The sequence below is a fragment of the Lissotriton vulgaris genome, chromosome 10, assembly GCF_964263255.1.
Source record: "Lissotriton vulgaris chromosome 10, aLisVul1.2, whole genome shotgun sequence".
Lineage (NCBI taxonomy): Eukaryota > Metazoa > Chordata > Amphibia > Caudata > Salamandridae > Lissotriton > Lissotriton vulgaris.
This window is the reverse complement of record NC_141698.1, coordinates 877,324,411-877,351,036: the sequence shown is the minus strand read 5'-3', so window position 1 is coordinate 877,351,036 and position 26,626 is coordinate 877,324,411.

The following is a 26,626-nucleotide window of genomic DNA, read 5'->3' as shown; positions in this document are numbered from 1 at the left end:
AGGGCAGTACTGACATTTCTTCTCCTCCACCTTGCGCCATCTCCCAGGGCATTCAACACATGCTCAGAGTCCCCAGTGACTCCACAGATTGCACAGATCACTTAGACCTGGGCATTTGATATAGGTCCGATCGGGATAGTATTGCCGGGCTCTTATCTCCCCTACCCCCTGACTGCACACTGGTTAATATAATGTGGTGCTCTGTGAGGCACCTGAGGCCTAGTAAATTTGCACTTACCCAGGATAAAATACACTACACAGTATAGCAGTTGGGTCGCGACTGGCTTCGTGCAACCACATTTATTAGCAGCATTCATAAGTATATCGTTCGGGCTTAGACATGCCAAAATCGCTTGTCTACAAGTTCTTATACCTCGAGCATTAAATAACCGCCTGAGAATTACTTTACTTTCTGCTTCTATTACCGGACACAGACAAACCAAGTGCAAAATATCGTCTTGTCCCCCTTTACATAGCCTACATATCATATTGCCTTCATTTGACTTCCATGGTGGAAGATTGCACAAACCTGGCCATAGACCAAAGCGTACTCTTATAAATGTTCGCTTACTTTGGACAGACCAGGGAGTTTGTAGATAATTTTGGACTTGCTTTTTTTTATAGTTGTTTACAATTGCCCATGAGTGTTTTCTTTTTACCAATAGTTCTTTGTCTTTTACAAGCGATAGATGAATAACCAGTTTATTAATTGTTTTTTTGAAGCTTTCCTGGGTGATTGTGTTTTCCCAAAGTGCTGTTATTACAAATTCTTCTTTTGCTTTATTTAGGTATGTCCATGCTTGAAGTTTCTGGTTGACTCTTACTTCTTGCCATAATGCTCGAGACAGTTGATTGTCCTGATCATTTTTTACGCGGTTCCAAACTTTTAAAATTTGGCCTTGCCGGGCATATTGTTGGTTATTTATCCCAAATTCCAGCCTTATTTGTGCCTGTGAGGCATTACATGGTAGGTTGAATAGTATTTTGTAGGTTTTTGCCACTGCATTGTTAATTAACTCCGCATCCTTACCGTTTAGGACTTCGGCACCGTATGTTAAAGCTGGTAATAGTTTAGCAGATATGATTTTTAATAGAGGACCGTATGTCAGTGCAGTTAGATTCTTTTGGATGGTTCTAAATGCTGCAACCAAGCTATTTGCTTTCCTGGTGATATCTTTCCTTCGGGGGAGAAAACTTCCAGTCTCATTACATAGGACACCAAGATACCGATAGCTATCCACTTGCTCTAGGTGAGTTTGTCCCAGCATCCATTTATTTTTTGGTCTTCTGATCCTTGTCTCATTTATTATCATTTGGTTATCCTTTGCATACCTAAGTGTACGATCGATTAGCCTTTGTAGTCCCACTTTTGTGTGACTCAGCAACACCACGTCATCTGCATATAGCAAATTGGACATTTGGTAACTCAGTACATCCCATCTTAACTCAGTCTCTTTTTCTTTGCTTTGCGGGCTGGCACACGACCCACTATTAGTCGGGAGCTCTGGACAGGATTGTCTCTCAGTCTGTACCTGGGGTGATAGCCACGACCCTAGGACCAAGCCGCTGATGTCACCGGCGTTTCAGCTTGGTCTCCTGAGTTCAGGGAAGCCGCATTGGTCTCCTGATGGGCTTCTATCAGTCCCCCTGGGTTGTCGCTTGGCGGGATGCCCAGGCCTTCCATCTCAAAATACTCATCTCCTGCAGAAGAGTCCCCTTCTTAACCTGTGGTTCTGTCTATTTTCTTTAACCACGGGACATTTCTGGTTATTTTCCCTCCCCTTCTCTCCACGGTGATCATGGTGCCCTTGACGCTGGTCACGGTCCAGTATCCCTGTTCATAAGGGGTCCGGAACTTTCCTTCTGGCCTCTGATCTCGCATGATTACTCCACGGGCATCAGATCACGGGGCCTGGATATCTTCCTGTGACTGACCCTTTGGTTCTGATGTTCTCTTCTTCCAAGGCTTTGTCCTCATTGTAAGGAGGGGCGGTCCCCCCGGGGCAGGTAGGCATGGGGTCGCAGTGTGGACGGTTGTGCAACAGTGTCCACGGGTCCTGGCGCATGGTACTATGTGGTGTGCTTCTTTACTCCCATTGGAACAGCTGCATGTGGTGTCCAGGGTCTGCATTTTCAGCCACGGTGATGCGCAGAGCCTTTCTGAGAGTCCTCATGAACCTCTCAATTTCTCTCTTGGCCTGTGGCCATAAAGCGGGGATGCGGAGATGTTGTATCCCATGGTGTTACATAAATTCACAGAACTCGCCTCCCTGGAATGGGGGCTCATTGTCGCCTTTAATCTTGCTCGGGCATTGAACATCGCAAATGTTTTCTCCAGTATCGGGGCAATCCCAGTGAAGGCAGTAGAGCTGACTACTTCCACTACTGGATATTTGGAGTCGCTGTCCACCATGACCAGGGTCGCCAGGCCATAAGGGAAACTACCAAAGTCGATGCTCACTTTCTCCCACAGGCCTTCCCATGCTCTTCCATCTGGACAGGAGCGAATTGCTCTGGTGCACTGGTTAACTGGCACGCCAGGCACTTCTTCACCATCTCGTCCACTCGACCTTCAAGCCCTGGGAATCAGATCTTCTCCTGCATCCTGGCTTTCATCTTTTCAATCCCCTGATGTCCCGGTAGGCCAGTTGGGTTGGCACAGCAGGGATGACTATGCAAAATCGTTGCAGCAGGATCCCCTCCTGGGTCACGCTCAGCTCATGTCGGTTCCTCCGCATTTATGTGAGGTATACCCTGTCAGGCCCCGACCAGCCATTGGCCATCTGCAGGAACTGATTCCAGTTGCCTCTTTGGACTGCCCTCACACTCTGGTGATGACTGGGCCCAGCTCAACCGCCGCTGTGATGTCTGCCAGGGTTAACGTTTTCGGACATGTGATCATCGAGATCTTGTTTAGATGGGCCTCCAGTGCTTCGACTTCCTTCTCCTCCTTGTAGTATTCCTTTGGGCTGGGTGTCCAGAGAGGAAATCGGGTAGGTTTTTTGCACCTGGCTGGTACACTACCTCCATCTTGTACTGTTGGAGTTCGATGGTCCACCGTTCGTTCATCAAGGGTGGGTGAGGTGGAAATCCCTTGAACAGGGGCACCAACGACTGGTGGTCCATGGTGACCTTGAACGGTTGGCCGCAGACGTACAAGTGAAAATGCCAACATGCCCACCCGAGGGCCAGGGCTTCAAGCTCATCTTGTGCATATAGTGTTTCGGTGGGTGAGAGGGGCGTTGCTGGCCTAGGCTAACATGGCCCATCTTCCCAGCTCAGGCTCCTGGAGGAATACCACCCCAATGCCCACCTGGCTGGCATCAACAATGAGTTCTGTGTGCTTGGCAGGGTCAAAATACACCAACGTGGTGTGACCTTCTGGAATGCCACCTCTTCTTGATGTTTCCCCCTCCATGTGGCATCGGAGCAAGTGAGATTCTGAAGGGGTTCTGCTGTGGTGGCCAGATCTGGGATGAATCCGCCACAGTATGTGGCCATCCCAAGGAAGCTTCAGACCTCCGACACTGTAGAGGGAGGTGGTGCGTCCTTTATGGCTTGGGACTTTTGTGGGTCTACCTATATTCCCTCCTGGTTGAAAAAGTAGCCGAAGAACTCTATCTCCCTCTGAAAGAAGAGACATTTTCGCTGCGCAGGGTGACGCCATGTTCCTGGAGCCCCTTCAATGTGTCCCTTAGATGCTGGTAGTGCTCATCTGTGGTGGCGGAGTGGATGAGGATATCTTCACTTCCATTCAGCACCCCTGGTAGACCTGTCAGGATCTCCTTCACTGTGTCCTGGAAAACCTCCGCTGCTGAGGATATTCCAAAATTGAGGCACTTGTATCATTGCAGCCCCAGGAGGGTGCTGAATGTAGTGATTAACCTGCTCTCTTTATCCAGAACCAGCTGGTGGCCTCCTGCGTTCAGGTCCAACTTTGAAAACCACAGGGATCCATTGACTTAAGCCACAATTTCGTCCATTGTTGGCATGATGTGGCTCCCCCTGGATTGCCTTGTTGAGGCGGCGTATGTTAATACATAATCGGATCTTCCATGGCTGCCTTGGCTTCTCTGCTATTTCCATGGGTGACAACCATGGGGTCAGTCCAGATACCTTCTTCATGACCCCTTGGTCTTCAAGCTTTTGTAGCTCTTGCTCAATGAGTGGTTGGCGAAGAAAGGTGAATCGCCTGTGGGGTAGGGTTGTCGGGGCGACTGCTTGGTCAATGTGGAGTTTTACTGGGGGTCTCTTGATGCATCCTATGCCCTTGAAGAGGTCCGCGAACTGGCCCAGCAGATCCTCCATCGGGTTTGCTTGTACGCGTCTTGAGAACTTCACCAGCCCTAGGTCCTCAGCATCGTGGCTGCTGAGCAGCGTGCTCTTGGTTGATGACATGGACGACTGTGAGAATTTCATTGTCTTCTGACTGGATTGGCATGGCCATCTTCCCATGCAGTGGCAGGGGTGAGTCACTCCCATACGCAAAGATCTTTGTCCTGGATAGTGTCAGCTCTTTCTTGGGTCATAGTCTATGATATTGCTGGATCCCCATGACGTTCATGGAGGCACCAGTGTCAATGATCGTTTTTACCTCCAATCCGGCTATCCTCACGGGGAAAGTGGGCTGTGGTCTTCTCCGTTTTTTCAGTTCTTTAGTGAAGGAGACCAGGTAAGTTTTAACCTCATCGTCTTCAGTTGACGTATCTTCTACTCGCTAAGTCGCTTGTTCGGTCCGTTTCTGCTCAACGTTGCCAAAGAGGCGCTCCACAGTTGGTGCACTAGTTTCCGCATTGGTTTTCCCAAACTTTTTCCTTACGTTGACTTCTTTTCCGGCGTGCTGACGCAAAATGGTTTAGGATCCCACAGTGGGAGCATATCCGACCATGGAAGGGGCACGCGTGGACAGGGTGTTCTTTGCATCCGCAGTACCAAAATTGGCCTTTCAGGGTTGGGGTGGACGGCCCTGTGGCCTGCTCCCTCTGTCTCAAATCCTCACGGGGTCAACCTTCTCGGTCTTGATGGTTGTGTTTTTCTGTCTGTCACGTCAAGGCTAGGTCCATCTCTTCAGCGCTGGCTGCCGAGAGGTCGTGTGTCCTGGACAGGACCAGTATGTCATTGAGGGGTATGTTCGGCTGTCACAATGTCAGTCCACGCAGTGTCTTTCTGCGGACGCCTTGGATTATTTGGGCACAAATCTCTTCTGTGGCTGGGTCATCTGTGGTGTAGGTACCTGCCAGCTCTCTCAGTCATGCGTAGAATGCATTAATTGACTGTTCTTCCCTCTGCCGGGCCTGGTGCAGCTTGACCTCTCGAAGTTGGGGTTCAACTGTGGGTCAAAGTGGGCGTCGAGAGCCGCCAGGGTGTCCTTATAGTTGGTGGTTAAGCCTGTATTCGGGAGGTGTTTGAACAGGAGGTACACCTCTTCTCCTGCGTAGTGGAGCAAAAGCGACTGTTTTACAGGTCCATCTGTCTCCCTTGTTGCTACGAAGTAGTTTTCTAGCAACCCTAGCAATGTCTTCCATCATGGGGACGCAGTGGTAGGGTCGGCTGCCTCGCTGAATGGGGGTAGCACCCCTGTTGGGGTGTGTTGCATGATCAAACTGGCAGGTGGCTGATTGGTGTTGGGATCGGGGACTCCCATTTTGTCCTCCCAGGGTGCCGCTCTTACGTGGCGGCGGTTGGCCTATTTTCCCTTGTGGGTGCAGGGCCATGGTGTAGGTGAGCTCCTCCACTTCAGGCTTGCCACAGTGAAGAACCAGAGCCATGTGTGGAGCAGCGTCCCTTGTGTTTTCTCCAGGATGGCTGCGCTTCAGGCTGCACCCTGTTGTGGGGTACCGTGTCATCTCTGGGGTCCCCAGTCACAGCTGCTGTGCTTCTGCCCTTCTTCTGAGGGTGTAGTGCCCAGGGCCAGTTCCCCACATGTAAGGTTGTGTGGCTTGACTTCTGGTCATTCTGCAGGCCTGGGCCAAGCATCTTGCGCTGGCTGAAGGAGGCCTTCAGCTACTGTGGGGGCCGCGCTATTACCGGCTGCAGAGGACTGCTTGTGTGCATCGTTGTTCATGCGGGCACCTCCCCAGTGAATTCCAAGGTCGGCGTAGGCCGTGGAATGCAGACAGCACTCCCGCCCCTCTCTGTTGCAGAGACTATGTGCGCGGGGTTGAGAGCGTGATGCCGGCTCTGCGGCGATTGGGCAAGAGCCTGAATCCGGCTCTGCACGTATCGCCAGTGTAATGTAGTGCACTGTGGGGCGCCTGAGGCCTAGTACATTTGCGCATACCCAGGACAAAATACACTTCCACACTTTATCGCAGTTGGGTCGCGATTGGCCTTGTGTGACCAAGCCCCCATTTATTAGGCACACCCGGATCACGCCTGGTCCGAGCGCATGGGTGCAACATATCCGGCCCACGCCGGATCTAAACACTGCACTGCTAACTCATCAAAATTAATACAGTACTAGATGACATGCTGTATCAGACAGCACACTTTATTAAATGAGACTCTGTACTAGATGGCATGCTGCACAACAAATCCCAAACAAAAAGCGGCACTTCCCTCAGGAGTGACGTCCCTTCGATGCACTCATGGATTAATGTTCATATCATTCATTCAATAAAGTTTCTTCAACAAGTGTAGTGAATGCTTTATTCTGTTTTATTTCATGTTTTCTTTGATGCGCGTTATTCTTTCATAAGACGTTCAAAGCATTTATTGCAGTTGAACCCAATGCATTTTGGGCGTGTGCCCTTCATCAGGGGACTTATTAGTCCTGTGAAATAATACAAGAGTAACATGGTTTCACTTAACAAGCAAAACGCTGTGATTCAAAATACATGTCATTATGTCATAAACGTGATTACATTAACATGCACGAGGAGGATTGGGGAGGGCAGTACTCAGGGTGTCCTGTGATGTTACCCAAAGATTTTAATAACTGCTGTGGTCTTGGTAAAAAGGTGAGCACGAATGCTTATATACTGGAAAGGTCGTGATGAGTGTTAGTTACTCGGGTGCTCGGTATTTTAGGTGCCGGTCGTAAGCCACGTGTAACGTTAGTTTATAGGTCCCGCAAGAAAAAAACAGTTCTGTGTCCAACTACATTGGACTTCCCTTGTCTATCAAACACAAGACCTTTTAGTCTGAGGCTTCACTATCTCTTGTAGTTCCATAATGTGTATAGCGTCGAGCGAAGCTCTATCTCTAATATCTTTACTTTTGACTAGTCTAAGATGGCCGCCTGATCCAATACCGGATCAAGTGATCGCACTTTGAGTGGATTCAATAGATTGTTTCACCATATGCAAGCAACCCCGTCTATGCGCACATGAGAATGGGTTTATATTAACTAATGTATGCTGGCAGTTTCAACTGTACTGGCAATATTTCTGATGCATGAACCACCGTTCTAAGATGGCTGCTTTGGTAGAGACAGATACACACGTGATCGGAAGGCGTGGGCGTGTGTACACACTAAGGATGCATATCTCCACGAGATCTGAGCAGAAACAGTTACGAACGAGACAAGGCGCTCGTCGTACGATCTCACGGTGAGAAGTATCGTTGTTGAATCTGTGTGAATTAGATAGTCCCTAAATGGGTTACTCTTTTTTTAAATATGCCGCGTATATGGGGCACACGTAGCGACAGCGTGTTTGTCGACGGAGGTAATGCTCTGGTAAACCGCGTGTGAATGGTGACGTCTTGGGATTACATCTTATACCGCCAAAGAAACGTTCCAAGCAATATCATCCTTTGGTCACCAGTATGGATGGGGGGCCCATTCAGCAGCATGAGTGTGTGTCTGTGTGGGGCTCTGATTACAAGTAGAAGTGTAGCGGAAAAACCTTGGCACACTACACTGTGTCTCCTATTAGAGAGGGGATGTTCCCGGGTGGTGCAAGAAGATGCTAACAACACTGAAATACTGCTGACAGCTAGCATGGCCTTTTGTTTTTACACCGCCAGATTGATACAAGCTAAGTGAAGGTGAAGACTCACGTTAGGAGTATTTCTGCATCCCATTTGATCCCCAGGCAGCCGGTATGAGCATTCAGGCTGTTTCTGGGTAAATAACGTTCACACATTGTTTTAAATATATACAGCAGACTAGGGTGAGTTTGCAAGTTTTTAACCTCTTATATGTGCCTATTTCTTTGGCAGTTAACACAGAACAAGTGTCCAAGAGTGGAGTGGCAGCATATAGTGCAGCCCTGATGAATCTGCCAAAATTGTTGTGGCAGTGAAACATGTCGGCAATGGCAATAGGTAATGGTATGCATGATAGGCTACCAGCCTTTTTATTTCAACAACAGACATTCATTTCTCTATGAATAAAGTTATTGAAGAGAATTGGATGCTGTGTTTTATTCACTTATTTATGTAATTGTTTGTCACTAGCAGATGTGTTCTGCTTCCACTGTTTGTTGCACTGTTTGGTTTATTGTTTTGGACACTCTTTTTCTTCTTTCTTTGAGAATCGGATGACAACCGATGATGAGACAGGGGCCTGTCTGGAGATTACATACCAGTTACCCCGTTGGTGGTGTTTCCGTGAGGTGTCATTCGTTTCTCGCACATTTTTTTCTAAGTAGAACTTGGTCTAACACTGATGGTGTGGATGTCCGGTACTGATTAGAGGTGTCAGACATTATTTGTATGGTGTTCTGTGTAACTGTCGAGGAAGATTAGCTTTTTATTTCGAATTAAAGAAACCTATGGGCGAGGTGCAGTGAATTGTCCCCTTATGAGAATAAAATTACGTAGGGGAAGATAATAGTTATCAGTACGTACAGACTGTTCTATTATATAAGTAACTGACACAATTAGCATCCTGTGGACAGGGTCTTTTGTTGTTGGTTCACATGTTATGATAACCTTGACAGCTCAGCACTCACCGACTGGGGGCACAATGTATGTCTAGAGATGTCGAAAAACAAACCTTTTTTCATGTATAGACCTTCGTGAAAGCTAACTTTGCAAAAACAGCTAAGCAGTGTTGTGTGCAAAAAGCAGCATAAAGTAAAATGGCGTTTAACTTCTAATAAGCCATGCTAACTTAACATGCATGCAAAAAGAGGCCCATTAACCACACTAGAACATATGGTTCCTACTCCCTCCCGCGAAAGGAAACAGGTGCAGGCCCCCTCCTCTCTTCCCTCCCCCTGCTGCCTCGTCCTCTTTCAAGCCTGAGGTGCCCACTCTTGTTTTATTTTGCGGTTTGACCATCCCTACGACGAAAGATCACGGCTCGTGTTCACTCCATTTCACTCCTTAAGTCTCACGGATGAGTAACTCCTGCAATCTTCTCACGCGGTAAGGAACTCGTTGAGGGGAGGGAGCTCGATGTAATCCTACCACAAGGGACGTCCTTGGATCCCAGATCCCATCTGCGCGCACGTGTTTGGTACAGCTGCCTCGCCAGCCCCGCACCACGAGATGTTCCATGATTTGCACAGGTGCCCTGGCCACTCTCCACAGCCACTGCATAGGCTGGAAGCAGTCACAGCGTGCTCCCTCGCCGCCTCACCTTGGTGTACTACAGCCTCCAGAGTTCGTAAAGCCTCTACTTGAAATCCATGGCCGTCTGTCTGTGCTCAGGGCTGCTCCGTCGTCTTCCTTTCACCTCTCCATCCTCTTCCTCGGAGTCATGGCTGCGCAGGGTTCTGTGGTGACACCCTGCGTGTAGTTCTGCGCCTTCACAGAGGTCCTCACGCACCCAAAGATAACTTCTGCAAGGTTTCCAGGCTGCCCTGCTCTGCTCGCCCAGCTCCTGCCCTCCTGGAATGCTGTCTCTCGGCCCCTCCCCCGGGCAGACCTCAGGGGAGCTTGTAGCGGCCCTCTGTTGGCTACCTGAGGGATCGCAGCACTCTCAGATTATTCCAGACAGCCCTCTAGTAGCCCTCGGTGGTATTGTGGGTGCTAAATAATTCGGCAACCTAGTCTCCTCCGACCGTGATTTCAGTGAGCCTCCTTCCTCACAGTCATTGTCACCTTACCTTACCTTACCAGTCATTGTCACTCATTGGGTGTGAATCTCACGCTTAACGAATCCAAGTTTCCCACGGCACACAAAAGGTATCTCACGGTGAAGCGCCTTATATTTTGGATGTAAGTACCACACCCTGGAGCACAATCTCCCCTGCTCATTTGATTAACGCCTCAGAGCACAGTCTCACGAGATAAGATTCTCTCACCCATGCATGACCACATCTCCAACACTTTAGCAGTGTGATCGGAGGTGAAAGTGAGAAAGGATCGTTAGGACGTTCCCTCTAACATTACACTTTTAATCTGTTGTTTATTGCTCCTTCATTTTGAGAATTTGGTGTTCAAACCACAGGTCTTAAGTACCACTGAATGAGAATCATTATGGAGCATATGGGTGTCAAAGAGAACAAGCATTGGCATAGCCAATAGGTCTCACCTTTGGGACCTTCTAAGTGTTTAGTTATGCAGCACAATATCCTTGGTGCAACTGCAACAACATCAACTGTTGCATGGCTAAACAGTTGTAAGGTCCCAAATGCGAGACCTATTGGCTATGCCAATGCTTATTTCTTTCTTCCTTTTCTTTTTTCTTTTCACACTTTTCCCTTCCATATCTTTCCTTTTCCTCACGATTCACGAATTTCACGATTTGGAATGCCTTATATTAATTTAATTTTTTTGTACACAAAAAATTGCCGCCCCACTTATTCCATTAGCCCTTGGTTATAGGCAACACATCAACTTTGGTCAGATATGTTAGGTATTTTATTTACCTTTGTTTTCAAATCTTTTTATGAAAAAATCATAACTTCTCATGACAGAGAAGGAACACTACACGTATAACACAAAAGTACATCAACTATTATACAACATTTAACAAATGAAAGAAATCACACAGTGAAACATACAAAACAACTGTACCAATTTCAGACTGTTCAAAAAAAGGGCAAGTCAAATTTACAAGCCTCAATAACCATCAATGAATGAAATCTTAAGAACAGTATTAGACAGAATCACATTAACAAGGAGATGTCATATTGCACAAATGATATGGGTCTAAAGCTTTCAATGAACATGAATTTCATCTCCTTTCATGCCGACGCGTTTCGAACTCCAAACCGTAGTTATGGGTTCTCTTCAGGGCCTTGTCACTTTCTGTCTGTATATATATAAGAGAAAGGTAACAGTGTGTAAATGTAATTGTCTATGACCTCCTTATTTTATACTGCTAGTGTGTGTGCCACATTCAAATACATTAGTACCTTATTTGTCGCTGTGGTTGTCCTATAGGTGTTTGTGCATCTTTGGAACTGTCGTCTAAAGGAAATTAAAATCAAATTGTCAGTTTCCAGTAGCGTTGTACGCTAGCTCAGCGGTAGCCTCATACCAAGACACTGCTGGACGTACCTTTCAATATTATTGGGTCCGTGTCTGGGCCATCCCTACGGTGCGGTGAAGTCTTTGGACCTAGGGGGGAAGGCCGGGATAGGATTACTATCAGTGCTTCTGTCGTAGTCTAACTGGGCATGGAAGATTGTGGAAACAATCCTACCTTATTTGCGTGCACCGCGAGCTTAGGGAGCCGCTGGCTCCGTTGTCAGCTGATTTTTCTCGGGTTCTGTTTGGGCAGATCCCGTGTTTAGTTCCGTATTTTCTCTCTAGTCACGCACTGTTTAAGAAACGGGGGAATTAGTTTCTGTCCCTATAGCGGGCAGCATTTGTATCTTAAAGCCTTCTATTCCGCTCACCTCGTTTGCCGCGACTTGCTCCCACTCAGACTCCGTTCGCTATGGAAGGCGGCGGCCTGGTTGCCTTGTAACTAAAAAGCAATTCTAGGACCGTGGGTGTTCTGGGATATGTAGTTCAATGGGAAGTAAAGAAGCATTATTCTAACGTCCCCGATGTTCTACCCTTCAGTCAAGGGGGCCATAACAACCCTCGTGGAGCCCCACGCAATTATGGCATTATAGCCTAGACACTTCGGAGAGTGAGTTTAATCCATTTTGTGTGCTGTTAAATTTTAGAATGAGGTATGCCTCTTTCCTGAGAAGTGTTTCTTCAATGTCAATTGGACCCTTGTTGCCACTTGGCGCTATTGTCCAGAGTACAGTCCATTTAAAGTCCATTTCACTGTGGTTTAAATCCAGGAAATGTTGGACCATAGGAGCGCTTACCACTTTCCTCTTAATTCTTGATATGTGTTGAGTGACCCGGCTATTGACCTGTTGGGTAGTTTTACCTATATAGATCTTCTGGCAGTCACAAATGATCGCATATACCACGTTTCGTGTTTTACAGTTAGAAAAACTGGCATGTTTACATTTGATACCCCTATGGTCAAACTCTGACCCTTCAATTGTGGAGTCACATGATATGCAATTTCCACACTTGTGGTGTCCTTTAATTGGTTTAAGCCCTCATATTGATAGTAAGTCACTTTTCGGCTTTGGGGTTGACACGTCTGCTCTAATGACGTCCTGGCCAATGCTTTTGTTTTTCTTATATGCGAACAGTGGTCGCGGAAAGGGGCATTCAAGTCCTTCAAGCAAATGCCAGTTTTTCAAGACCATTTGTCTTACTTTGTGTGTATCTGGTCCGAATGTTGTCACACAGACCAGCCGGTCCATATCTTGCTTAACCGTTCTCTCAAGTAAGCACTCCCGGGGGGTATACTTTGCCCTTTTCTTGGAATTATTTAGCAGTCTCTTAGGGTAACCCCGATTCTTCATCTCATTGCAGAAACGGGTTGCATGTTTTTCATATTCTGTTACCTCCGAGCAGTTTCTCCGTATCCGAAGCAACTGCCCGTAGGGCAGATTATCCCTCAAACTTCTAGGATGTGCACTGCGGTGGTGGAGGATAGTGTTTTTGTCTGTCTTCTTTCGAAAAAGAGAAGACTTCAAGAGCCCATCCGTGCAACTTATCTCCAGGTCTAAGAATGTCATTTTCTCATTGCTGGTCTCCAGTGAGAACTTAATGTCGCGATGTCTACCATTAATCCAAAGGTGGAAGTCCACCAACTCTGCGCGGCTCCCCTGCCACAGGAGCCACACGTCGTCGATGTACCTCAACCATTGTTTAATGTGTTTGCTGAAGGGGTTGTTGGAGTAGATAAATCTATTCTCGTACTCCGCCATGTAAAGTATGGCCATCTCCGGCGCATACGGACAGCACATGGCCGTACCTTTGATCTGCATAAAAAATTGGTCATTGAACCTGAAATAATTCTTTTTAAGCGTTAGTTCAGCTAATTTCAGGATGAACGAGGTGGGGACCTGGTGGGGCCTGTCTCTTTTCTCAAGGTATAATTCTAGCACTTCCAGTGCTTCATCTTGAGGAATTTGGGTGTACAAGGACGTCACGTCCATTGTCACCATACATTCCGTCATTGGGTCAAATTGTGTTCCCTCAACTTTTAGTAAAAAGTCGGTGGTATCCTTCAGATACGATTTTACATCACCGATGAAGGGCTTCAAAAAGAAATCAATGTATTTCGAGAGGGGTTCCAAACATGACTCACAACCGGAGACAATTGGTCGTCCTGGGGGCTCCTCCGGGTTCTTGTGGATTTTAGGTAAAAAATATAAAATCGGCGTTCTGGGAAATTTCTTTATCAAGAACTCGCTTTCTTTCGGTCCCACAAATCCATCTTCCACACCACATTTTATTATTTCACAGATTTGTCCCTGAATGGCCCGCATCGGGTCCTCTGGGAGTTGTCTGTACCATTCTGAATTGTTAACCTGTGTCGCACCTTCTTTGAGATATTTCTCCTTAGACCAGATCACCACCGCTCCGCCCTTATCCGCGGGTTTGATAATGACCGACGGGTCACCTTTCAAATTTTTAATGGCTATGCGTTGGCCTTGAGTGATGTTTGGTTTAGTATATTTCTTATTCTTTTCTAGTTTATTGATTGCTGAAAGCATTACCTGTTCAAACGCCACCACCTGCTTCGGGATATTTTGGTAGGGGACAAAAGTAGATTTGTTCCTCAAGCCTGTTACCTCTGTGTCCGTACTTGGTGGTTTATTTGCAAAAAAGGCTCGCAGCCGGATCTTCCTGCAAAAGGCAATGGTGTCTAGTTTAAGTCTAGTGAAGTCTGTTCGTTGGCTGGGGACAAATTTCAAACCAAGGTTAAGGACAGCTTCCTCATCTCTAGTAAGTACTTTGGTGGAAAGGTTCACTATTGTCGATGGTGTGGGTTCTAGGACTTGTAAAAGTTCCTGCGGGTGCGCATTTCCCATTGTGGTTTGAACCGGGTTTTGGCCTGTGGGCCTTTGTCTAAAAAAGGCCCTTTCTTGTTTGGATTATTCCCTCTCTCCTCAGGTCCTGATGAATTTGAGGAAGATGATGTATCAGAAAATGTTTTATAACGATTTCTTGATCTACCCTGGAATTTATATAGGGCTCCACGTGACTCTGTTTGAGTGTAATAATCCTCCTTGAGGAAAGGGTAGGCCCTCTCTAGTGTAAACGCCTTTGAGTCCCTCTCGTATTGTGCAGATTTGGAGTTTATAGTTATGTCTCTAAAGGTTTGAATATCTTTCTCAATTTTTTCGAGCAGTGCTTTGGCATCAGAAACCGCTGGGCTTTCCTGAAAACTTTTATTAAGAACTTCGATTTCTTCTAATTCCTTCGCACATAGTCTTTGAGCCGTTTCGATGGTATGGACCATCAGGTCCCGGCTACACTTAGTGTTAATGCAGCTAAAACCTTTTTTACATTCACTATCCTCCGTAAATATAACAGGGACATTTTTAACCTGAAGGCCCCATGGGATGGTCCCCCCCCTGAGGTGTTTCAGGAGAAAGTGTCCGTGAAGTTCGGTTCGGATATGTTTTTTCTTGAGTCTGATAAGTTTGTCTGACTCGTTTTGTTGTTGAGCGGAGGTACTCAAGGTAATATTATCAAAAGCAGATGAGGCGCATAGGTTCTGAATATGTGCTTCAGAAAAAGATAAGGTGTCTTTCTCTGCCATCACTTTGGGAAGACCTCAGGATCCTCCCACAATTATTATGATGGGTAGTTAGGGCGTGACTTGTAATGCCCGTATTCTACTCTCGCGAGTATGCACCCGCTCTCAATTTTTAAAGGGGAAAGGAGTTAGGAGAGAGTAGAATACGGGCATTACAAGTCACGCCCTAACTACCCATCATAATAATTGTGGGAGGATCCTGAGGTCTTCCCAAAGTGATGGCAGAGAAAGACACCTTATCTTTTTCTGAAGCACATATTCAGAACCTATGCGCCTCATCTGCTTTTGATAATATTACCTTGAGTACCTCCGCTCAACAACAAAACGAGTCAGACAAACTTATCAGACTCAAGAAAAAACATATCCGAACCGAACTTCACGGACACTTTCTCCTGAAACACCTCAGGGGTGGGACCATCCCATGGGGCCTTCAGGTTAAAAACGTCCCTGTTATATTTACGGAGGATAGTGAATATAAAAAAGGTTTTAGCTGCATTAACACTAAGTGTAGCCGGGACCTGATGGTCCATACCATCGAAACGGCTCAAAGACTATGTGCGAAGGAATTAGAAGAAATCGAAGTTCTTACTAAAAGTTTTCAGGAAAGCCCAGCGGTTTCTGATGCCAAAGCACTGCTCGAAAAAATTGAGAAAGATATTCAAACCTTTAGAGACATAACTATAAACTCCAAATCTGCACAATACGAGAGGGACTCAAAGGCGTTTACACTAGAGAGGGCCTACCCTTTCCTCAAGGAGGATTATTACACTCAAACAGAGTCACGTGGAGCCCTATATAAATTCCAGGGTAGATCAAGAAATCGTTATAAAACATTTTCTGATGCATCATCTTCCTCAAATTCATCAGGACCTGAGGAGAGAGGGAATAATCCAAACAAGAAAGGGCCTTTTTTAGACAAAGGCCCACAGGCCAAAACCCGGTTCAAACCACAATGGGAAATGCGCACCCGCAGGAACTTTTACAAGTCCTAGAACCCACACCATCGACAATAGTGAACCTTTCCACCAAAGTACTTACTAGAGATGAGGAAGCTGTCCTTAACCTTGGTTGGAAATTTGTCCCCAGCCAACGAACAGACTTCACTAGACTTAAACTAGACACCATTGCCTTTTGCAGGAAGATCCGGCTGCGAGCCTTTTTTGCAAATAAACCACCAAGTACGGACACAGAGGTAACAGGCTTGAGGAACAAATCTACTTTTGTCCCCTACCAAAATATCCCGAAGCAGGTGGTGGCGTTTGAACAGGTAATGCTTTCAGCAATCAATAAACTAGAAAAGAATAAGAAATATACTAAACCAAACATCACTCAAGGCCAACGCATAGCCATTAAAAATTTGAAAGGTGACCCGTCGGTCATTATCAAACCCGCGGATAAGGGCGGAGCGGTGGTGATCTGGTCTAAGGAGAAATATCTCAAAGAAGGTGCGACACAGGTTAACAATTCAGAATGGTACAGACAACTCCCAGAGGACCTGATGCGGGCCATTCAGGGACAAATCTGTGAAATAATAAAATGTGGTGTGGAAGATGGATTTGTGGGACCGAAAGAAAGCGAGTTCTTGATAAAGAAATTTCCCAGAACGCCGATTTTATATTTTTTACCTAAAATCCACAAGAACCCGGAGGAGCCCCCAGGACGACTAATTGTCTCCGCTTGTGAGTCATGTTTGGAACCCCTCTCGAAATACATTGATTTCTTTTTGAAGCCCTTCATCGGTGATGTAAAATCGTATCTGAAGGATACCACCGACTTTTTATTAAAAGTTGAGGGAACACAATTTGACCCAATGACGGAATTTATGGTGACAATGGACGTGACGTCCTTGTACACCCAAATTCCTCAAGATGAAGCACTGGAAGTGCTAGAATTATACCTTGAGAAAAGAGACAGGCCCCACCAGGTCCCCACCTCGTTCATCCTGAAATTAGCTGAACTAACGCTTAAAAAGAATTATTTCAGGTTCAATGACCAATTTTTTATGCAGATCAAAGGTACGGCCATGGGCTGTCCGTATGCGCCGGAGATGGCCATACTTTACATGGCGGAGTACGAGAATAGATTTATCTACTCCAACAACCCCTTCAGCAAACACATTAAACAATGGTTGAGGTACATCGACGACGTGTGGCTCCTGTGGCAGGGGAGCCGCGCAGAGTTGGTGGACTTCCACCTTTGGATTAATGGTAGACATCGCGACATTAAGTTCTCACTGGAGACCAGCAATGAGAAAATGACATTCTTAGACCTGGAGATAAGTTGCACGGATGGGCTCTTGAAGTCTTCTCTTTTTCGAAAGAAGACAGACAAAAACACTATCCTCCACCACCGCAGTGCACATCCTAGAAGTTTGAGGGATAATCTGCCCTACGGGCAGTTGCTTCGGATACGGAGAAACTGCTCGGAGGTAACAGAATATGAAAAACATGCAACCCGTTTCTGCAATGAGATGAAGAATCGGGGTTACCCTAAGAGACTGCTAAATAATTCCAAGAAAAGGGCAAAGTATACCCCCCGGGAGTGCTTACTTGAGAGAACGGTTAAGCAAGATTTGGACCGGCTGGTCTGTGTGACAACATTCGGACCAGATACACACAAAGTAACACAAATGGTCTTGAAAAACTGGCATTTGCTTGAAGGACTTGAATGCCCCTTTCCGCGACCACTGTTCGCATATAAGAAAAACAAAAGCATTGGCCAGGACGTCATTAGAGCAGACGTGTCAACCCCAAAGCCGAAAAGTGACTTACTATCAATATGGGGGCTTAAACCAATTGAAGGACACCACAAGTGTGGAAATTGCATATCATGTGACTCCACAATTGAAGGGTCCGAGTTTGACCATAGGGGTATCAAATGTAAACATGCCAGTTTTTCTAACTGTAAAACACGAAACGTGGTATATGCGATCATTTGTGACTGCCAGAAGATCTATATAGGTAAAACTACCCAACAGGTCAATAGCCGGGTCACTCAACACAGATCAAGAATTAAGAGGAAAGTGGTAAGCGCTCCTATGGTCCAACATTTCCTGGATTTAAACCACAGTGAAATGGACTTTAAATGGACTGTACTCTGGACAATAGCGCCAAGTGGCAACAAGGGTCCAATTGACATTGAAGAAACACTTCTCAGGAAAGAGGCATACCTCATTCTAAAATTTAACAGCACACAAAATGGATTAAACTCACTCTCCGAAGTGTCTAGGCTATAATGCCATAATTGCGTGGGGCTCCACGAGGGTTGTTATGGCCCCCTTGACTGAAGGGTAGAACATCGGGGACGTTAGAATAATGCTTCTTTACTTCCCATTGAACTACATATCCCAGAACACCCACGGTCCTAGAATTGCTTTTTAGTTACTAGGCAACCAGGCCGCCGCCTTCCATAGCGAACGGAGTCTGAGTGGGAGCAAGTCGCGGCAAACGAGGTGAGCGGAATATAAGGCTTTAAGATACAAATGCTGCCCGCTATAGGGACAGAAACTAATTCCCCCGTTTCTTAAACAGTGCGTGACTAGAGAGAAAATACGTAACTAAACACGGGATCCGCCCAAACAGAACCCGAGAAAAATCAGCTGACAACGGAGCCAGTGGCTCCCTAAGCTCGCGGTGCACGCAAATAAGGTAGGATTGTTTCCACAATCTTCCATGCCCAGTTAGACTACGACAGAAGCACTGATAGTAATCCTATCCCCGCCTTCCCCCCTAGGTCCAAAGACTTCACCGCACCGTAGGGATGGCCCAGACACGGACCCAATAATATTGAAAGGTACGTCCAGCAGTGTCTTGGTATGAGGCTACCGCTGAGCTAGCGTACAACGCTACTGGAAACTGACAATTTGATTTTAATTTCCTTTAGACGACAGTTCCAAAGATGCACAAACACCTATAGGACAACCACAGTGACAAATAAGGTACTAATGTATTTTAATGTGGCAAACACACTAGCAGTATAAAATAAGGAGGTCATAGACAATTACATTTACACACTGTTACCTTTCTCTTATATATATACAGACAGAAAGTGACAAGGCCCTGAAGAGAACCCATAACTACGGTTTGGAGTTCGAAACGCGTCGGCATGAAAGGAGATGAAATTCATGTTCATTGAAAGCTTTAGACCCATATCATTTGTGCAATATGACATCTCCTTGTTAATGTGATTCTGTCTAATACTGTTCTTAAGATTTCATTCATTGATGGTTATTGAGGCTTGTAAATTTGACTTGCCCTTTTTTTGAACAGTCTGAAATTGGTACAGTTGTTTTGTATGTTTCACTGTGTGATTTCTTTCATTTGTTAAATGTTGTATAATAGTTGATGTACTTTTGTGTTATACGTGTAGTGTTCCTTCTCTGTCATGAGAAGTTATGATTTTTTCATAAAAAGATTTGAAAACAAAGGTAAATAAAATACCTAACATATCTGACCAAAGTTGATGTGTTGCCTATAACCAAGGGCTAATGGATTAAGTGGGGCGGCAATTTTTTGTGTACAAAAGTATTTACAAGGTCCAGCCTTCCCCATTTTCTAAAGGACCTAACTCCTTTCCCCTTTATATTAATTTAATGCATTCTGAATGACTTCTAGTTTACCATTTGTAATGTCCTTTCAGTTTACTTAATACACGTTCATTGTTTACTATTTATTCCGGGCTCATTAAGCTCATTTTAAGGAACGCTTTTTCTTTTATTTGTGTCCAAGTGCCATTTTGAAATACAGTACCTCATCTAATCTTGGTTCAACACCTTCCGTCCCTCCAGTGTAGTCACTTTATTTTAACAGATTATCTCTGAGATAACTCATCACTGTCATTAACAGTTATTTTAGCTTTAACTTACATGGTTAACAATGACCACTTTTGCTTCATTGGATTTAATTAGGTTTTTATAGCTTTTATTTTTATGTTGTGATGTTTTTTAATCAGAAGCAAAGCACTCTTTGATTCTTTATTGTGTTATTTATATGCTGCGTTGTACTGTACTGCACTTATCATGGCGTGAAACTGTAATTTGACGTCCTAATATTGCTGTAACTCTTCTGGTCTGTCTGCTTAAATATGCAAAAATATTAGAGTTACGTATTAAGCCTCCACAAATCTGCTTTTGTAATGTGGGTGGTAAAAGGTGTATGCACCAAGCCGTGCTTTATTTGCCACCAAGGACATGTACTAGCATAAGCCAAATACATTTGTGATCCGACCCCCTGGCCCTCCGTTTATGTGATTGTAGTATTCACTGTTCTGTGCCTTCCTGGCACCTGTAGTTAGAACCCTTGTGTTCCTATGTTCTATGGCTCTGTGGTAGAATGTTGCCTTCTGGCAGTTGATAGCCTTTGCCTGGTTCCTGTCGCTGTGCTTCTCCTAAGCTGAATAAACCAAATCTACAAGCTAAACTAATGTGCTGTCTACTTCAATACCACAAAATTGTTGGCGACGATGCTGCTTAGGAGAAGGTAAAAGAACCTGCCTTTACCTCGTTTCTCCTCGTATTCCTGCCGAGATTACACTGTGGATCGAGTGTACTTCAAGCCCAGCTGTTCGACCCTCTGGTGAAGATCTCCAGTGAAGATAAGTGGTCCGCTTTGGTCTTGCGCGTCTTCAGCTATTTAAAGCCATTAATCTGCTTAATTTATGTCCCCGCAACGTCATTGGGGTCAGCGCGAGACTGTTTAATGAGGAAGCTCGAGCGCGAGCGTGTCACGTCATTCATTCCAGCGCGAGGCTCATCCCAAGCGCGAGCGCGTCACGTCATCAATTTCAACTCTGTTGCTAACGCGTTACCCTGACGCGTCTCCATAGCGACTGTCAACAATTGCCTGACGTGCGCTCTTCTCTTCAAAGACGCGTCTCCCTAGCAACGCGTCTCCAAGCCTGTTCGTGCCTCGCCTGACGTGCACTCTAGCAACGCGTCTCCAAGCCTGTTCGTGCCTCGCCTGACGTGCGCTCCTCACTACAAAGACACGTCTCAATAGCAACGCGTCTTCAAGCCTGTTCGTGTCTTCTTCCAGCGCAAATTCCTCATAAGCGGCCTACATCGTCGACGATTTGGCACCATTCCATGGGAAATAAAGACATTAACATAAAGCATAGCGTCTTCAATCACAGTCTTCACTTTCTCTTTAGGGAAGGTGTTTGTTAACACGCTGGTGCCATCTAGTGGTGGGAAAATTATCTCATGGTCCTTTCCAAAGGAAAACACTTTTCTTTGCATACTGAATTTTTTTTTTTTTACACAGCGGCAGAGTCTATAAAGAGGGAAATCTATTCCAACCTTTTCCAGTATGCAGTCTGTTTCTCCTCCTCCTCCTTTTCTCGAGACTCCAGGCAATCCTCCTATTGCCTGGAAAAAATGGTTTGATGCCTTTGAGACTTATTTGGGAGCTATAGGCGCGTCCAGGTATCGCGCAGAAAGGAAGAAGTGTCTTCTACTGCACTCTTTGGGTTTCGAGGGAAGAGAAATCTTCAAACATTTACCTCCCTTAGTAAGGAACAATGCTGAAGAGGACGTAGACGAATACACAGAAACAAGATTAAGGCTTGAGTCACGTTTTGACATCAAGCCAAGTCTTGTTGTCATAAGACACAAGTTCTTCAAGAGAGAGCAACTATCTGGGGAGGATGTTGAAACGTATGTTTCCTGTCTCAGACAACTAAGTGCTGAATGTGAATTCGAAGGCTTTCGAGAGCAGTTAATAAGGGATCAATATGTTTGCAAGTGCTCTGATAAATCTATTCAGCAGAAGCTTCTTACCTTGGGCAATCCCACACTTGAGGAGACTATTCGTGTGGCCAAGAGTATAGAGTTGTCAAAAAAAGAAGTAAAGGAACTTGAAAAGAAATGTGATGATGGAGTTTCGATAGTTAGAACCAAGGAGAACAAAGACAGTAAAGCGGTGGGCAGTCAACGTTTTCACAGAAATAACACTCCTGGTTCTCAACGCTTTGAGAGGAACGCCTTTTCAAGGAATGACATTTGTTACAGATGTGGAAATCCCTCCCATAATAAAAGTAACAAGTTTTGCCCTGCCAGGAACTCCACTTGTCGCAACTGTGGGAAGTTTGGGCACTTTGCAAAAATTTGCCAAATCTCTAAACAGGGAAATTCCACTTTCAACAACAAGTCTCAGGGTCTGAGTACCGTCAACACTATTGGGAATGTCTCGGAGTCCTGTGGTAATACTGATGATGACTCTGACTCCATAAATGGCATTCAGGACGACCTCAGAGACATGGTTGTAGTGGTACGAGATGATGGGGTCATAGGTGATCCATCTGACTGTGTTGATCCCCTCGAAGATTTTGGTGTGGGTGACAAGATAGTTACCCTACTAGTGGACTCTGGAGCTAGAGTAACTATGATCACGCAAAAGTTGTTTGATGTGACCTGGCCTGAAAGGAACCTCCTACCTCCTGATAGGACCCCCGTTTCTTATGAAGGGCGTAGAATTGCTCTTCTTGGGTTCTTTGAAGACATTATTCAGTTCAGGGGAAGGAGGATCTTTGGTAAAGTGTACGTTTCCTTGAAGGGCCTTAACATTTTGGGTTGGTTCCACCAGGGTTTGTTCAAGATGATCCTTAGACCAGGTTCCAAAGAACAAATCAGTATTGATGAATCCTGTGATAATGTAGAAAGTTTAGCTGTTATCGTTTCAGGCGACAATGTTGAGAGTTTGATTTCCAGATTCCCAAGAGTTTTTGGGAATGGCCTTGGCATCATCAAGGGTTTTAACCACGAAATTAGAGTGAAGGATGGTGCCATCCCGGTAAAACACAAGGTGAGGAGTGTTCCTTTCAGCGTGAGGGATGATCTAGAAAAAGAGTTAATGGGCCTTTGTAGAAAAGGAGTCATAGAGCCAATTGAGTCATCCTTGTGGTTGTCTCCCCTTGTTGTCGCCAGAAAAAGGAATGGGGATTTGCGCGTCTGTGTGGACTTACGCAGCCTCAATAAGAACATCTGGATTGACTCACACCCCTTGCCCAAGATAACTGATTTATTGTCCCTTACCAGGGGGGCAAGATGGTATACTAAGCTGGACTTGGCCTCCGCTTATCACCAGGTGGTGTTGAGTCAATCTTCTAGACATCTGACTGCTTTTGTCTCCCCTTTTGGGAGTTTTCAGTACTGCAGGATGCCGTTTGGCCTTGAGTCAGCGGCCGCAGTTTTACAAAGGTTGATGAGTCAGATGTTTAGGGACACTCCTGGAGTGATTGTCTTCCAGGATGACGTTTTGATTTTTGGCGAGAACAAGGCGGATCATGACTTCTCCCTAAATCAGGTCCTGGAAATCATGCAAGACAAGGGTATTGTCTTAAAGAAAGAGAAATGTGTCTTCTCAAAAGAAAAAATGGAATTTCTAGGCCATGTTGTTTCTCATGCAGGTGTCGAACCACGTCCTGGTCTAGTGAAAGCCATTGTTGATGCTCCTCCACCTGCTGATAAGTCTGGATTAAAATCTTTTATTGGTCTCAGTGAATTTTACTCCAGATTCATCAAAGACTATGCGTCAAAGGTTCAGCCTTTGACTAACATGTTAAAGAAAAGCGTGCCTTTCGTTTGGGATGAAAATTGCCAAGAGATTTTCAAGTGGATCAAATCTCAGCTTGTTGGGGAGAGCATTCTCAAACCTTTCGATCCCAACAAGGAGTGTGTGGTGACTGTTGATGCAAGTGGATTTGGACTTGGGGCTGTCCTCACTCAGAGGAATGGACAGGTTGACAACACCATCGCATATGCCTCCAGGGTACTGCGTGGAGCAGAAGTTAACTTCTCTGTTATTGAGAAGGAGCTTTTGGCCTGTTGGTGGGCGGTCAGGAAGTTCAATCCCTATCTCTGGGGTAGTCATTTCACTATTTGTACTGATCACAGCCCACTGGTTTCTATTTTGTCCGGGGAAAAAATTAAGGAACACACCCCTAGAATCGCGAGGCTGTCCACCAAGCTTCTTCAGTATGACTTTAAGGTTGTTTATCTGCCAGGCTCAAAGAATGTCAGAGCCGACTATTTTTCTCGTTTTCCATTAACTGATAATGACTCAGAAGTTGAAAAAGATGAAGACCTTGAGGATTGTTTTGTCGCGGGTCTGGATCTTGAGGGCATGTGTGCAATTAGTGAGGGTGAGTGGAAAAGAGAGTTGTTGAAAGATGCAGTTCTTCTACGAGTTGTCGACTATCTGAAGTCTGGTTGGCCCAAGGAGAAGAATGTTACTGGGGTCTTTCAAACCTTTGTCAAAGTTGCTGACGAGCTCACTGTTGAGGATGGCATTCTCATGCGGTGTGGGAGGCTCATTCCTCCTGAGAGCCTGCGGAAGCGTCTGGTGGATGGTGCACATGAAGGGCATTTAGGGAAGACCTTCACCAAACGCAGGTTGAGAGATGTGTTCTGGTGGCCGCAGATGGACGTGTGCGTTGATTCCTTGATTGACAACTGTGTAATTTGCAAGTCCTCAGATAAAAGTCATAAGGTTAGGTCTCCTCCCATGGAGCCTGTTCAACTTCCGGAAAGGGCGTGGGAAAAGATTGGGATTGATTTGGTCGGTCCTTTTTACCTTTTACCTTCATGTTCCCGTTTTGCCATTGTTGCCATTGATTACTACTCCAATGGCCGGAAATTCGCTTTGTCAGTGAAGCCTCCTCTGCTAGTGTAATTTCTTTTTTGAAACACATCTTCTTGAGAGAGGGGTTTCCTTCTGTTGTCATGACCGACAATGGTGTCCAATTTGTCAGTTGTGAGTTTGAATCTTTTCTCAAACAAGGTGGTGTGACACATAAGAAAAGTTCCCTTTACCACCCCCAGGCCAATGGCCTTGTTGAGAGGATGAACCGTGTTCTCAACAATTGCTAGCAAGTGTGTAGTTGAGAATGCTGTGCGTTCCATGTTGTGGTTTTATCGTACCACAGCCCATTCTTCTACTGGGGTTTCCCCTTTTGAGCTTCTGAGGGGCAGGAAACCCTCCACCAAAATTTGTCCGGGTTGGATGTCCAAGTGGGTAAAAATGAATGTTATGGATGGTGTTGATGTTTTTGTCAGAGACAATGTGTCCGAGGCTCAGAAGAAGCAAAAGTCCTATTTTGATGAAAGGAAGAGATCTGTTGCCCATGACTTCTGTGTTGGTGATGTGGTTCGAATTAAAAATCCTGTCCATGTCACCAAAGGTAGGAGCAAATTTTCTCAACCTGTTGTGGTTGACAAGGTCTGTGGAAATGCTGTACGGGTTAATAATAAGGATTGGTGGAACATCTGCAAAATTGTTAAAGTCAGTAGTGATGATGCTCACGCTGGTGTTTCTCAGCCCAATCCCTGCTCTGTTTCAAGTGACAAACATTCTGGTACTGTTGTTATTGATGGTAATGGTGGTGATGTTGTTGATGCTACTGTTCCTGGACCTCGCAGGAGTCGTAGAGTGTGTAGGATTCCTGCCAGGTTCAGATAATCTGTTGCCGCTGCTTTCTTCTTTCCTTTTACCAGTTGTGCTTTTCTTCCTCCACTGTTCTTCTTCTTCTTCTTCTTCTTCTCTCTTCTTTTCTCTTCTTCTTCTTCTTCTTCTCCTAGTACGGACGCTTCTTCTTTTGTTTTACTGAAAAGAGGATAATGTAGTATTCACTGTTCTGTGCCTTCCTGGCACCTGTAGTTAGAACCCTTGTGTTCCTATGTTCTATGGCTCTGTGGTAGAATGTTGCCTTCTGGCAGTTGATAGCCTTTGCCTGGTTCCTGTCGCTGTGCTTCTCCTAAGCTGAATAAACCAAATCTACAAGCTAAACTAATGTGCTGTCTACTTCAATACCACAGTGATCTAGTCGTGTACATTTTCATTAGAACTGCAGGTTGTCACTCCAACCTGTCAGCTTCTGATTGGTGCAGTAGCTGAAATCTTTCAAACTTTAAAATATCCTCAATTGGAATGGTATGAGTTTTTTTTAAACTATTCGGGAAGATTTACCACCAATTATCATCCTAGCCTTTTAAACTTGACCTTTAAAAGATATATACATCCGTGTCGCGAATTTTACGAATATATTCTCATGCGTTCAAAAACAAAATATCATTTCCACTGTACAGCTGTCTTCTGCAATGCCGAAAAATGACGGGCGTGTGCCACTGGCTCTTACATTTCCATTATGTGAATCTGAAAATATATGCGCTCACTCACAGCCAGCCGATAATATGAACTGTTAAGAGTTCCACTTTGAAATTGCTCTTCATGCACAAAAATAGTTTTTGAGCTCGTAGATGGAGATTGACACTTGTAAATTTGGTATAAGTTGCTGTGGCTCAAAGCATTTTTCCCATCTTCAGATTCCATGCTGACTCGCGCCGCGTTCCCATAATGCATGGCGGGATGCCCACCATGTTAATGGAGCACCGGCGGGTTCCTATGAGTATCAGCTGGAATTGCTGCAAGCCTTTCTCTAGCTTGCAGTGCAACATGTATTAATGTCAAATCATATTCTCATTTTGTTGAGGGTGTCTGGATTTCGATATTCGGGTCAGTCGTCCATCCACTGTACCTGACCCACGTGTTTACTAGAGCTGTTATCTATACTACTATTATAAAGAGAGAACAAAAACCTTTGAGCCAGGTAAACTCGAAAAGTACACCACCAATCAAAACCCCCAAGATATCGTTGTAAACCTCA